Below are 15,872 nucleotides of genomic sequence, written 5' to 3'. Positions count from 1 at the left end.
CTTCTTTCGTTTATCCATTCAGGATCTTTGAGGCAGGCTGGGGCAAACTCAGGTGACGGCGCATGGATTATGAGGACGCGACTCACGCTTTTTGCATCCCCTGGGTCATAATAAATGCAAGAGCGAGCACCACGACCCTCTCGCGGCAATAGCGCGCGCTCTGAATGCCACGGGCACGTCCGGGATATGCAAATAAGCTGCTCCATGTACAGCGAGCCAGTCACCGAGCTCGCTGATTTGTAAGCGACGCCGCATTCGCTGCAATGGCGAATCTGCACGCAGGAGGCGTTCCAGCTTCAAAGGGACTCCTTCACCTGTTTACGTGCTTGACAGGAATCAAACAACTCCGGATTGTCTAGGGCCTGAAAGTCGCTGTCATAACAAGCCGCTCTTTTCATCCTGCCTCTGTGGATTTGCAGTGAAAAGCCGCCCATGTTATAGCTTTTTTTTAGCTGGATTTTAATTGTCGATCCTGTCATTTCCGGCCTTCGTGCGCCTATTGTTCAGTGCATCGCGCGATTTCTATCTCAAGGGATCGCTTAGATTTCCTTCGGAGCTGAAAACATTAGGTTAGTACGACGTGTCTTTTCCAACCAAGTGATCATCTCTAAGACGGTACAATGCCTCAGATGCACCCCATTTGTTTCGCCGAAGAGCGTTGTAGCATGGAAGCAGAGTGCACTGAGCGCTGTAAAAGTAGGCCTCCAGATGACGAAAGCTTTGTCAGTGGTTGCCGCAGCAGCTCCAGACATCGACGAATTTCAGGAGAGACAAAGCTCGCGTCAGGAGCTGCCGTTCGGCCTAAACTGGCTGATTCTAGCATAGTTGAATTGCTTCGGACGTAGAACATGGATCAGAAAGCAAGCTGTTGAAGACAAAATGAGAGAGCAGGCATCGTAGACAGCACACAACTGGTGTGCTCAAAATGTTGAAATAATTCCTTTGCTTTGTAGTGGGAATAATATTATAAGTAGTTTTTCTAGCAGAAACACTGGTAGTATCCTTGGATCAGACGCAATAGCTGCAACAGCTTATGTAGACGCACTAACTGGGGAGGGGGGGGGGGGGGCGACTCATGGATGCTCACCTGAAGGCACTTTTTTCGAACCCGAAGGCTGAATAACGAGCAAGTAAAAAAACAAAATCCTTGACGTCGCAAAGTTGTCGCTGCAAAGCCAAGTCTTCCTGGTGCCCCTTCTTCTCCGCTTATATGTTTACGTCTGCGCAGGTAATGTAGTTCTACCACTTTTTTTTTATACGCCTCCGTCCAAGATATACTGTCGGCCTAAGCTTTCGCGGTTCGCGCGCATTTGGCGCCGCTGTATGCTCGCGGTCGTCTACGTACAAACTCGCCCGGCCGCTATGGCTGTCGCGATAAAACCAAGGTGCTGCTTTACGCATCCCGCACTTATCACGAGCTTTCTCGTGTGCGAAAATTGCGCGGCTGAGAATCCTGAGCCCCAACACGCCGCGCAATAAATCATCCTGTGTGACCACTTCTTGGGAAGCGCGCTACGCATATTTCACAGCGTCGTGCTCTTCTCTATAGGAGTGCCTCTTCAACCACACTTAACACTGTCTGTTTGCATGCGTGCCGTACTGAAGGCAAGAGTTGTGTCCCTTGGGAACTTTACGGAGAATCTCTGTCATGAGAAATTAGCGCGCTTCAGAACAATTTTAGCTGAAGCCAACAAACTTTTATGTAGGAACTAATGCCTATGCATTACGATAACGTGTCACGTACTATCGCGATGGAAAGAAACGCGAATAACGCGGGACCTACTCGTGCCGGTGTTCGAATTTTTTTTCTTCGCGCTTTTACCTGGTTAGTCATAAAAAGGGGTGAGAGTCGTCGTAGAATGCATCACGAACGGCTCTAACTTTTTTTTGTTGCCACCGAGGCAAGAGCGTGATGGAAAGAAATGCGAACTGCGGAGTGACGAGGCTCCGATCTGTTCGCATGTCTTTCGATCGCCCCTGTTCGTGTGGCGCTGCTTGAGCTTTTCACATTACGTTTCTTTTTTGTTTGCACTTTCACGCTACGTTTTTTCCCCCCGAACTTTAGCCTTACACGACATGAGCACTTACGGTTTCATGAATTTTAAGGTTTTCTTATATCTTAATCCTCTCACATTGCTACCAAGAACGCAATTTTCTGATGTAACTCTGCGCATTGTCGCTTTAATGCAGCACCTCTCATATGCAACTACGATAACTATTCTTGTGCACTGCTGCACTTACATTTTTAAAGCCTTGCGTTTTTAGGCAATAATAGACGAGGAGTGCATCATCTCTTCAGAATGCGCTAAACTACAACCTCAGTTCTACAACCACCTACCCCATATTTTAGAGGTGCAACTGGAACGGTCTGGGATTTTTCCAGCAGTGGGCGGAGTCAGGCTTATCATACTGGCGATGATGCATAAATCACACAACCATTGCACTAGGTCGGAACCAGTCAAGTGTGAGTAATTCGTTTTCGTACGCAGCACATGCGAAAAAATTGCACAAGCGTACTTTTCTGTGCAAATAGCTTTATGTTTATGTTTATGACGGTTTAACGTCCCAAAGCGACTCAGGCTATGAGGGACGCCGTAGTGAAGGGCTCCGGAAATTTCGACCACCTGGGGTTCTTTAACGTGCACTGACATCGCACAGTACATGGGCCTCTAGAATTTCGCCTCCATCGAAATTCGACCGCCACGGCCGGGATCTAACCCGCGTCTTTCGGGCCAGCAGCCGAGCGCCATAACCACTCAGCCACCGCGGCGGCTGTCTGTGCAAATAGCGCTTGATTACTTGAAAAGTGCGTGATTGGGTCCATTGGCTATTCTCTACTGTTCGCTGAAATTTTTAAAACCAACTTTCATAGTTACACCACACCCAACACGGTATTTCCTTTCGTACGGAAATCTTGTGCCATATGACAATCTGGCCGATGCTGCTTCATGAACCTACCTGGAAATTTTGTGGTGAGTAAAAAAGCTACCAAAAAACCTCGTTTCTACTGCATGCGTAATACCTGAACCAGATAAAGATATCCGAAGATCATACACAACGGATAGAGCGCTTTTTATCGTATGTAAAACGCTGATTAACCTAAAAAAATCGGAACGCGCATAGGAAAACAGGGGTGGATTTGCTCTTCAGAAGTCTAAATTTGGGCATGTTGGTAACTGATCGCTATATGAAAAACAAATTGCAGAACTATGAATGAACGATGACAGTAAGGGAATCATTTTGTATCTTCGCTGCAATGGCCTGACTAGGAAGATTGTGGCAGCCTCCCAGGTAGGACAGCCAGCAGAATACGTCAGTAGGCGGTCCGTGGAATTATCAAGGAAAATGCCAGTATTAATGGTGCACGTAGACGCCATATGATGTTTCCATCGTTTACTTTTGTGCGCTCCTGACGCCTTCTTAGAGATTCAGATGTGTATATATATGCTCCAGATTCGCAAAAGGAAAGCTTTGTTGAAAGTTAGCGCTTGTCGTGTTAATGGTCCCACCTATTCCTGCTTCTGCCCAATGCCTGTGCGTGTAACATGAAACGTTTAAAGATTTTATACTACCAAACTGAGAGCATCTAAACAAAGACTAGAATGAGGAAGAAAAGAAACAGAAAATAAAATTCTCCAGCCCGAACGTCACCAAATTAGATTACTTACGTGTGACTCAGAACAAAAAACTTTTCTCGAATTCAAGGCAGAAAATTCTATGCACTACAATTTTTGGACTCGACACTGCAAATTTGCAGGTGTAATAGACATACCAGACAATCCAGACCAGCGCATTTTTGAACGGCAAATTGTTTATCACTGCGAGTTTTTCGTATAAAGTAAGATTTCACCTTAACATTCACCTTAGCAAAAACACAAAAGCCTGAAGTTAACACAGATGAGATTTCTTCCTCGTTTCTTCTGGCTACCGCAAGGACCAGGCGTTAGTTCGAGTGTTCACTTACTTGCGACTGATGTGTATAGCTGCGTTTTGTAAGTAGAAAGAATGATACCGGATCCTTTTTAGTGAATGCGAATGCAGGAACTAGAAAGAGAAACGAGTTGACATAAAAAGGTAATGCAGCTTTGTTCAGCGAGCGTATAAAACCGGCGCCGGGTAATTATCGCTTTGCGCAATTAAAACATCGCGAGACGTAATGAGAAAGTCGCTTATTCTTTCCTTTTACGGCACAACGTTGCACATTGATCTTATTTTTTATGCAGTGGGGCGCTTAAACTGTGTTCCAGCGTAACGCTCCTGAAAATTATACGCCATTATGCCTCCGAGCACGAGTGATCGCGAGCGACAGCAGTGCTGAACTTTAGTTATATGAGACGGAGCCGCTATTGTGTACGCCCCATGCGAGGAAGAAATGACAGACATCGCTCCAAAGCGTAATTACTTCCGATCCTTTTACACTTCCGTCGCATCCATTATTTCGATACCCTTTATTTCTGCCGAAGGCAAAAACGTTAATAAAACGGGCGTTGAATGCGCCGAAAAAAATGTTAATGAAATAAAAAGATAGAAGAGAATGAAAAGGAAAACGTTCGGTTCCATTCGCGTCCGGTTTTCCGTGGTACACACAGCGGAAAAATATAAACTCAAGATAGCTTTGAATAATAGCAAGAAAAGCTATTGCGCGCAATAAAAAGCGAGCGTGAATACAGACAAAGCAGTCGCAAGAGTAGAAAGGGTTATTAGCGTCATATTAGACGGCCTCTGTTCCTGGTAACGTAAGTCGCTAAGCAAAGCAGTTAATATCCGGTTCGACGCACCATTTCCTCCTATACTGCGCGAGCGGTAGCTGTAATATTTCTTTCGCTACCTGGAGTATGCCTCTCTTTCAGGTATTTAAGAAGCATTCAATATTTGTGAAGGTGCCTACACCTGACCTCCCAGCAGCAGCCTACGCCTCAAGCCTGGCGTTGGATCCACCACTGCTGTACTCAACAATGATTGATAATGAAAAGACGGTTAGGCTTGCGAATTTCCCCTAGTGTCAGGTAGACTCCACTATTATGTTATTCGAGGGCATTTCCTTCTGCGTCAGTTCTGCTTGCCGGTTTTCGGCCATATGTGAATCATGCTTCATTCCCTCTTTCCCTTTACAATTTTCTGTCCGCCGTTGTGGCTCAGCGGTTAGTGCGCTCGGCTGGTGACCTCAAAGACGCGGGTTCGATCCCGGCCGTGATGAATGAATTTCGATGGAGGCAAATTTCTAGAAGTCCATGCGGTCTGCGATGTCAGTGCACGTTAAAGAATCCCAGGTGGTCGAAATTTCCGGAACCCTTCACTACAGCGTCTCTCATAGCCTTAGTCGCTTTGGGAAGTTAGACCCCTCAAAAATCAAACCTTTACAATCTTCCTTTCTATCTCCGTGCTGGGCAGCCAACATAGACCTTCTTTTCGTTCACCACCTTGCCTTTCCTCATTTACTGTCATCCCCTTCTTTAGGTGATGAATTTTTGTTGTGCTGTTCTCTCTAAGAGCTACCCTACCGATACAAGCTGTTCCCTGGAAGGTACGAAGGTGGAGAGAAGTAAGAAAGGAGGAAACAAGAAGAATATTTCTGTTGCGTGAAAGGTCAGCGCACCCCTTGGAATAACGAAGAAAACAGCTGTCCTACTTTAAAACATAGATTTACTGCTACTCAGCTTGTTGCAAAGTTTGGTACCGCTCCTTTCACCACTTTTTCGCGGCGTTGATTGGAGGAGCTTTTTATGACGTCATTTTTCTTGGACACAGAAACCAAGCCATGGTGCGCCTCGAAAATCAATCGAATCCGTCGCCGTATTTATAGGTGAGACACGAACTAGACCTCGGTTGTTTTTATTATCGCTGGCGTTACTGCTCGCAGATTGAAAGGCTATAAAACTTCTCCACTTTGAGGAGCCCAGAAACATGCTAGAAGTTGAAGGCGAGTCTATGAAATGGAATAAAACTGAGGCCACCCTGACAACAGAAAAAGTTCTTTTTAAAACGTGCGTTGATGAGATATAAACCGAATAGCAGAAAGACAACAGAGTCCCGCAAAATATTTTATAGGCCCTATATTGAAGAGCGTAAAATACTACAAGAAAGCAACCGCAGAGAAAATGAAGGAACAAAACACTGCAAGTTAACACCTTTCGAACACAATGACATCGTTCGACGTCATTGCAAGCGCAGTGAATAAAATGTCGGTTTTAGCGGTATTCACAAGAAACACGTTAGTACATTATCTTATGAGTTTAGTATAGATTATTTCAAAATATTATAAACGGTCATTGAGGGCGAAATAATGTGGAATAAAATTGTTTTTTAACGCGCAAAGGCAGTTCGGGCCGAAGAGCGCCATAGTACAAGATATTTGTGGTTGCACAAGATGGCTTCAAAGGCCCATTTTTCAAGTATGTCCACACAGATACAAAGCACGGGAAAGCTGGTACTCATTGTATTAACGATGGGTGCCCGGTTGCTCTGGAGATCAAAGCGTGCCCCTCCCGCATGCGAGGTGGATGCTGAAACCAGACCAGCTCTGCTGTACGGAATAAATCTTACCTGCATTGATATATTTCCGCATTTTAATAGCAAAGGTGCTACTTTAACTGAAAGCGCTTTTTATTATCTAAGAAAAACTAAAATTGAAACACACAGCAAACCCTGATGCGTCGGTACTTTTCTCATGGCGTGGATGGCAGATAAAACAGGCAACATCACCATCCAATGCTAAGCTGTGGTCAGTGAATCATTTTAATGACCACAGTGAAGATTTATAAGTTTAATTTTTCTGCCAATTCCTTTCGCTTTCACTCTAGGGAAGTACTGCCAAACAAATCCGTGGAATTTGTTTTTACTAAGTACCAAAATCGTGCGAAGTTGTCCTCAGTGCCCCTTAAACACAAGACTGGGCTTTTTAAAACGTCGCGTGATTTGAATGTCAATTTTACCAGCTCTTCTCGCAGTGATTATGCACTGTATGCAGGGAATCGCATTTTTTATATAAAGCATGAGCGAAGGTAAGGAAGTCTATTGCAATAGCAGGCCGGTTAGAAGATGTGTTGGTATTGCTTCTGTAAAGCTCGGGAGAGCATTGGTTCTCGTACGCTTACTATTGAAATTGGATTATATTTGGCAGTAGTAAACAAGACATTCACTGGCGCGGTATTTAGAAAGTTTTTCAATTTTAAAACCTCAACGACTCTACGCTTTCTTTTCTGCAATAACCATAAGCAGAAGGAAGCCTCAATTAGGCTGTTAAATACTATTGGTTCATAACATCTATTCTGCTTACATGCAAGAGACGTGAACCACTTAAAATTTAATTTCATTTGTTTTTTTTCGTAGTACTACGAACAGTCGTGTGAGACTCTGATCATGAAATACACCTCATCACTAATTTGCGGCTACAACGCAGCCGTCTCAATGCTTTACCATTTAGTTTTAATGAGTCGTAGGCTGCTTAAGAGGTTATAATTTTCATGCTACCAGCACTACACGTCTCTTGTTTTTGTTTTGAAGATGCGTACCTAGTTGGACCAGTTCGTGCATGGGTAATAATAAAAACCAGGAGATTTGCTGATTTGCGGTGTTGTTGCTTACGCGCAAGTAGGCTTGCCTCGGTTCCCAATATTTTCAGTGAATAAAATTCTGTCGTGTTTTTATTGTCATCTTATCCACTTCTTGTGAATGCGTCCTTTTCTCTTGATTTTTCCCGTAGCCGTGTATCTCGTTGTCCGCCGAAGATTGCTGACGTACAGTCGGTGCACAGTTGTAGGCAAAGTAGACGCAGGAGCCTCATAACCTTGTTGAAGAAACATGCAAGCTGCCAATACGTGTTTTCTGTCCTTATCGTGAAGTTTTTGCAAATATTGAAAATGAACATACCTACCGTTATGTTTTCAAGTGCTCCAGTATAGCGGCAGGGTGGTTCCGCTGTTTTCTTTATTCTTTCCGTCTTGCGTGGATTCTTGAAACCTGTTACGACAAAAAAGAAATGAAAGGGTTGGTGTTCAATAAATGAATTATCAACGTTTATCACTGCCTGCAATATTTTTAAATTTCAAATAGAATACCGTAAACTTCCTTTTGAACACTTTCTATTTAATCTAAATTTCTTCGCACTCGCTTCAGCGGAATTTCAAAGAATGCAAAGTAAAAATTCCCACATTTAGGACAAAAGTTTTGGCACTCATATGAGAAAATCACATAAGCTGATCCGGAGGAGTCTGCAAGCGGGAGGCTCACAGTACAATGTCTGTCACTAACAAGAGAAGAATTTTAAAGAAATTGCGAACACTTCATATCGGCAAGAGTGAACCGTAGTTTATAATACGAGGGGTAGTAAACGTTCCAACACCGAATCCGCAGGTGTGAAAGGTAGGCACGTACTATCGAGGATAAACTACTCTCGAATTGACTCAAAAGAATACATTCTCTCGAATTCGCTTAAAGCAGTCTCTGAACATAGGCTCCATGAGTACCTTCAGCTCCAGTAGTGCGGCTTGGATTCTCGATTTAAAAACTGAAAAGCCAGCCTCAAGTTATGTAACTCCTGTTTGCCACAATACTATAGTTTCCGAAGGAAATATTAGTACTTGCTCTTTATAAGTAATTATTACCAGCAGGGAGATAAGATCGCTCCAATGCTATTGGAATTCCGGTTACATGAGATATTCAGATAAGGATTGAGAGCACTTGGGGAGAAGTGCTAATCGACGAAACCTTAGTAATCAGACTTAGGTGAATAAAAACAAGAAAAACAAGGACGAATAAAGGGAAAACACAACGCGCAATAACTCACAACTGAAACTACATTCTGAAGAAAGGCATCAAACAACAGAGACTTCATATTGCGCATACCAAGATGTTAAAAAAAAGCCAAAAAATGAGAAACATCAATGTCATTTCATTTCATGTATTTTCTTCGTTTTTTTTAAACATGGGTATGCAAAATGTGACGTTTTTTTTTATTATCCCGTCCACTTCCTTGCTGTTCTCTTTTGTTTTTGTGCGTCCACATCTCATCATAACCTGCTCAGAACGGAGTATATTTTTCTATATAATAAACTGAAAGAAGTTGATTATTTAGCGCAAAGGAATGGTTTGCGCTTCCTTGACACTCTTGAATGCCACTACTGGCATAAATTAGAGCTCATTTTATGAATCAAACTTCTGTGGAAGGAGATTTTTAGACTTAAGTTCGAAAATTTGAGATATATTTAAAAAATGTGCACTTCACTTTTCGTGGCAGCTGTTACCTATAACCCCTGTTCGTGCCTTCCAGTATACATGCAAGAATATTTACAGGGTACTAGGCTGTATAACCATTTCATTACAGTGAGAGGCAAGAAAACATTTCGTGTTTTTTTTTCTGAGTAGCTTCTCGCTTCCAAATGCAGCGAATAAACTAATTTCTACGCATTCTTAATTGATTCATTTCTAACTATATATCGGTGGGAGGTAAACTGGCAATATTTTTTCTTGCTCTTATCTTTGTTAAATGTAAAGTACAAGCCAGTCCTACCATCAACGCTACAAATATCGGAAACTGGGCATTGCATGCATTTTGTGGCATTTTTACGAATGCCTCGAGATGAACTCAATACGTAGCGGCTAATTAACAAAAACGACTATATGGACATGATTTGGTTAGTCTCAAGCTAAAGAGGAAAGTATAGTCCCCATTAGGAAAATCTTTGTCATTTCCAGTCAAGGAATATACAAAGCAAAAACGAAGCAACTCTATTCTGTCACTCACGAGAAAGTATTGTGCTTTGCTGCAGGACCATGAAAGCTGCACCAGAACAACGTTACTGCATTTGCTTTGCATACTGCCATACTGTTTTGCATCATAGTGGGTGGGCCTCACGTCCGGCATAGGCGTGGGATCCAAGAAGATGTTGCCTGAGAACGACTTCGGAAAGCCAGAACAGCTAGCCTAATCTGTCAGACGGGAAGAAGACACGCAATCAATCTAACTGCCAAACAGAGAAAGAGAGAATACAAAAGAAATTGTGGACGTGGACCGCAAGAAAAGCGATAGTTAGATTCCTCTCTGAGCGCTTGGTGTGCTTTTTAACATATTCTTATTGTTATTAGGAAGACTGCGTTTTATATTCAGTAATATTACACTGGGCGCTTGTTTACTATTCGTATCAGTCTTCAGGAGATAGCTGTATATAGCTACAACAATGATAAATGTGAAAGAAGTTTTCGCAGATGCATGGCTGGCGCAATGTTGCTTTTCCAAGCCACATGGGGAAAGTTGATTTTTCTAGTAACTTGAAGTGGCGAAAAATGAGCTTGACAGATGGAGTCCTTTGCATTTATCATTTTCTTTGCACTTCCTTTGAAATTGAAGCCACTGAGTTGCTGGAACGTATTCGTGAGACATTCTAACCACTGTTTAAATTTATTCTCATTCCTCACTCTTATGACCTAAGTTAGGGCTGTGAACTTTGCAACCTTGCACAAATAGCGAAGTGCTTGGAGCTAGTAGATGTTTCCTTCCTAGATTTAAACATCTGTCAAAAACCTCAGTAAGTATGTAGACACTTCTCACATCAACTATGTCCCAATAGAGATTCTCCAAAATGCTATAGCATAGATATTGATGCACATTTATACTTTCATTCATCTCCTGTCAGTACTTCTGCACCATTCGCGGAACACTCTATTCTGGCTCACCTATCTCGGCACATTTATACCCCAAAAAGCCGACATTTCAAGCGAACTCACATCATGGATTTCATCAGTGGTTATCCTCTGCCTTTCTTACCAGTATTAAATAACCTATCAAAACTAAAAAAAGCATGCTGAACTGGTGCCCAATAGTTGCTAAGCAGTGCGAAAGGTACCGACCGAAGAAACTAGCAATCATCACTGACACTGGTTTAAACTCATAAAACAACACATTTTTAAGTGAAAATTTTAGAGTAAATGTTCATATTGTTTCGTAGTCTCGAGCAAAAAAAAAAGCAGACAAAGCGGCTATGCTTCCAAGATGCATTATCGTGCTGAAGAAAAAGAACATTAGGACAGATCCGAAGGTTCCAACGCAGTGCAGAAACTATCAGTTGTATGAATTCCTCCTTTTAATCTCCCCCCCCCCCTCTCCGCGTGATACGTCCATATGAGTAAACTTTATGGGTCTTTTAAACGTCTCAAACTGATCATTTAGACTACTCCTCAAATTCTGACGAAGCACAACGAGTCTTAAGCTCGTCCCAATCTTCATCACCTGCCGAGCCTCGGAGTTCTCTACAAGACAGAGGTTTCTCGGGGTAGGCTGAAATTACTCCTATTTTTGGCTTTATCTTAGTTTTTAGAGTTTCCGAAATAGAACACTAGCTCGTTCTGTCGGTGCAATGATTAGCGCAGAAAGTGGAAAGCTTTGAGGCTCTCCAATCTACTCTCTGAACGAACCTTATGGCGACATGCTTAACAGCGCAGGTGTCTCTGAAAACATCTCTCTTTACAACTTTTGTAACGCATGGCAAACAAACACGATAAAAACCCCAACACACAATTGTGACTTGCTTCTTTCAACGATTTTGAACTAAAGCAGGCATATGCAAAAGGCCGTGGATCATCAAATCGACAAAATGGTTCTCACAAGGTATAGCTCTTAGTATGCCAAGCACTCTCCGCCAAGCTATCGCAAGGAAAGAGTCTTTGACCACGAAGTTGAACCTGGACGTTTATCGTTCCCGCGATGTTTTATCACTAATAACGGATTACAACTGGAATGAAAGGCTGATATTAGGTGCGATTTTTCGTTTATTTGCTTATTATAAAGACCTTGTTCAATGTCCCTATGCTGAAGCATTTCCGGGCTAAACTTCGTTGTGTTGTGTTCAAACACAAAGCACGAGAAAGTGGGCGACGATACGAATTTGAAAACAAGCCACTGATACCATGAGTCTCAATGGGCAAATTTCGTAACACTTCCAATCTGAGCCGGAGCCAAACACTTCCAAGGCCTCGCTCCTATTAGTCGGCTTTGAGTACGCTCTGACCGTGGTCCGGACCTACAATAAGAATGGAAGTTGAGCCTGTTAAAAGGCGGTCTTCACATTGAGAGTGCTTCGTTATTCGACTAATAAATTGGATGAGATTCCTATAAGCTTTATTTTTTTCTAGCGAAAACTAGACGATGGTGTGTCCTATGTAGTTTAAATGCGTTTAAAACAAACCTATTTACGTAACCGACCATAAAAACCATACTCTCGTTTATTCCACGTCTGAAATGAAATTTTCCAAAAAAAAGAAAGTTTCGCTGAGAAAGCCGTACTGTCTCGTTCTGGCATGCCCTGATGTCACGTGACCATTTTTCTGTTGTTGGGGAGGCAACGATGATTGAATTCGCGCTTCCTTGAATGGCGACGCTCCCATCAGTCGAACAGCAATAATCGGATTGATTTTCAATTTCGTAGATTGTGTGGCCCGCCGACGTCGTTACGCCTCTTGCTTTCCTCGCTTCTATGAAACTTCGCTTGGATTTTATTTCATTGACGTGCCCCCACGCATTTTGTTCCGCCCACGTCGATGTCAGTTCTTGTTGGTTTGCGCTCAACTGAGCCGTGACGCCGAATCTGATATCTCCCGCTATAAAAATGTGCATTACTGCGAACGCCGCCGCCAACGTCAGCCGTTTTAGGGCTGAATCTCGAAGCTGTTCCTGACGAAGAACGTCTGCTTACTCGTCGGTCCACAGCTTAACATTTCGCTGACCGTACCTGATCGTATTGCGGCGTATAGTATTTCATGTATTGTACTGTACTGAATTGCAATGCGTCGTACTGCACTATATTTCATCATAATCATGATCATCAGCCTGACTACTCCCACCGCAGGGTAAAGACCTCTCCCGTGTCTCTCTAATTAACCCTGTCCTTTGACAGCTGCGCGTACCGTATCCCCGCAGACTTCTTAATCTCATCTGCCCACCTAACCTTCTGCAGACCCCAACTATGCTAGCTTTTACTTGCAATCCACTCTGTTATCCCTAAGGACGATCGGTTATCTTGGCTTCGCATTACATGCACTGCCAAAGCTCATTTCTTTCTATTTATTTTGGCTAGGATGGCATTAACCTGTGTTTGTTCCCACTTCACTCTGACCGCTTCCAGTCTCGTAACGTTGCACTTATCACTTTTCTTTGCATCGCTCCCTGCGTTCACCTTAACTTAAGCTCAACCCTTTTCGTTAGCCTTCACGTTTCTGACCCGTAGGTGAGTGCTGCTAAGATGCAGCGGTTGCATACTTTTCTTTTTAGGGATACTGGTAAACTGACATTCATGATCTGGAACAACCTTCCATATTTCAGCACGTCTTAGTAATAATAGTAATAATTGGGTTTTGGAGAAAGGAGATGGCGCAATATCTGTCTCATATATCGCTGTACACCTAAACCACGCTGTAAGGTAAAGGATAAAGGAGGGAGTGAAAGAAAGAGGTACCGTAGTGGAGGGTTCCGGAATAATTTGGACCACCTGGGGATCTTTAATGTGCACTGACATCGCACAGCACACGGGCGCCTTGGCGTTTTGCCTCCATAAAAACGCAGCCGCCGCGGTCGGGTTCGAACCCGGGAACTCCGGATCAGTAGCCGAGCGCCCTAACCACTGAGCCACCGCGACGGGTCAGCATGTCTTATGGCACGTTTCGCAAAGTATACCAGTTTATTCCGTTGTGTAGCTGAATCACATCTTTAGCTGGTGTACGGGCTCCAAAAAATGATGTCTTACATTAACCAGCGTTTAAATTTGTGAGTAAATCTATTGTTAAGGTATTGTTTACTGAATAATAAAGGTGTTGATTGTTGTTATTATTATTACTCCTTGGCGTCAGCTAAGGCTTCCAAAGAGCCGCTGGTTGTTTCATCGCGGCGAACACAGCAACGATCTTTTCATGTCGACAGCTGTGAATTCAATACGAATGTGCCGCCAAAACTGAGCGCTCTCGAAATTCAGGGGTTTGCCGGTGTCGAAAATTCATAGCATGCTGCTCAAATTTTATGTCTTTTCGGACAGTCATAAAAAATGTGGTGAGCTTAGCAATTTCGCATTTTGCGAGAGGGCTGTCTACTGCACCCGCTCCTACTTCTAGGGTTGCTTCCAAAGAGGCGCACGGATTCAAAAAAGTTTGATAGAGGCGGCATTGTTACCCGGCAGGCGGTTGCCTTGTGTAGGCGTATGGTTTATGGGGAACCACGGGTCCGAGTATGCGTGTGGGTTTTACCCTCCAAGGGAAGTTTCAGGCTGTGCGCCGCCTTTCAAATAATTTCTCTCTTTGCTACGACATGGTTGTGGTGTTTTTTTTTTGTTGGCGTTTGCTGAAACTGTTCATTCCCGCCATGAGCGCTAGTACAGATTTTGGGTTCGAGTGAACAAAGATTTAGGTGTAAGCGTTAAGTGAGAAAGGGAAGCTAAGCGCAGTGTTTCACTTATCGTGGAGTGAGACTGTTACAGCTAGTGAGGATTAAATATTTCGTAGCAGTCGTAGAATAAAAACCGTATATATGAACAAAGCTAAACTTATTCAGAGAAGAGGTATTTACAAAATATTCACAACTTTTTAAAAACATTATGCGCTAAGAATTTAAAATTTTATTTCAGTTTTCGAACATTTCTCTTTTGTTTATTGCAATGGCGTAAAACACCGAGCTGGAATAAATATTCTGAAAGGCGCATTTATTTTACAGAAGTGGGACTAAAATTATGAGAGTGCGGAACTCTATATTTTCTACATTTTCCTTTCTTTTCTTTTGTTCACTGAGGCAAATTACTCAGAATAAACGAAGAAAGACTTCTATTGCCCGATACAACTTCAGAACTTTCAGAACGCAGCGTCTTTTCCTTGAAAAAAGGACCCCCTTCCAGCCAATGGTAACAGCTGATTCTCATTACCCTGCAGAGAGTGGAAGTGGAAAGCCTACATTTCCCTTCCTCCATGATCGTAGATAGACCCCTTTTCCCATTGCTGTGCCACTCCCTGAATTGTCACGCTAGCACAGTAATGAGAATCGGCCGACGCCATAGGCTGGAAGGCGGTCCTTTGACGGGGAAAAGCCACTGCGTTCTTGAGTTGTATCCGACTATAGTAAGTGTAATGTTTGTTATAGGCTTATAACATTAGTTCAAATTGTGTTGCATGATTGTGCCTCTCAGCAGAACCATTTTAGCGCTTTCTTGTGAAAGACTGAGCATAAAAGGTGCCAAGAATATAAAAAAGAATTTGATTCTTACATACTTCTTTGAAAATCATATTTTTGCAACTACTGAATTTTTTCTGAATTCATTGCACCAACGTTCTTTACCGCAGCTTCAGTTATGCTACTTCGACGTAACGTTCGAAGTGCACCTCTCCAGTTGGTTTTTTATTGATTTCTGCTCCCGTTTTGGGGATGTATTTTCGTCTTATTCCTTTACGCTTCGTCTCTCCCACCATTTATTGGCCCACGTGAAGGCGCTATTTTTATCATAACTGATGAATATTTTTTTCACTATTTCTAAAGGCTCACCACAACTTGAAAATTGTCTTGCAAAAAATATACACAATCTTGAAATGGTAACAAATAAACATTGCAGAGTTCCAATAGCAGAGCATAGAACCATGACGTCTTCACTTTCTTCATACCCTTCATGTTTTTTTTGCTCTATTTGTCATTTTGTACGAGATAAATTCTGACGCTTTCATTTTTAAACAACAATGGTCTCTCGCAAACTTCTTCCCTGTGAAGTTTATGCCCTGTGACTTTTTTATGCAACGAAAATAACGCGTTCTCTCGATCTGTTTGGAATTATAATAAGGTACTTTCTCTCTCGTGTGAAGTTATTCTGTGGAGCATTGGCGGAGGATAGTTATGCGACATCACGTACTTGTAT

The 15,872-nt window shown here is 42.8% G+C and overlaps 1 protein-coding gene across 2 annotated transcripts in view; it reads right to left on the bottom strand.

The window, feature by feature from the left end:
• Positions 1 to 15,872, bottom strand: part of LOC144111189 (cholecystokinin receptor type A-like) — a 156,094-nt gene that overhangs the window by 46,526 nt on the left and 93,696 nt on the right. For both annotated transcript variants that reach the window (XM_077644375.1, XM_077644374.1), the window contains one exon: positions 7,874 to 7,959. The gene's annotated coding sequence lies outside the window, so the exon portion shown is untranslated. The remainder of the gene's footprint in view (positions 1 to 7,873; positions 7,960 to 15,872) is intronic.

Source organism: Amblyomma americanum, chromosome 11, assembly GCF_052857255.1.
Source record: "Amblyomma americanum isolate KBUSLIRL-KWMA chromosome 11, ASM5285725v1, whole genome shotgun sequence".
Taxonomy (NCBI): domain Eukaryota; kingdom Metazoa; phylum Arthropoda; class Arachnida; order Ixodida; family Ixodidae; genus Amblyomma; species Amblyomma americanum.
Note: the sequence above shows the minus strand (reverse complement) of the source record. Positions and strands in the feature narration are given on the sequence as shown.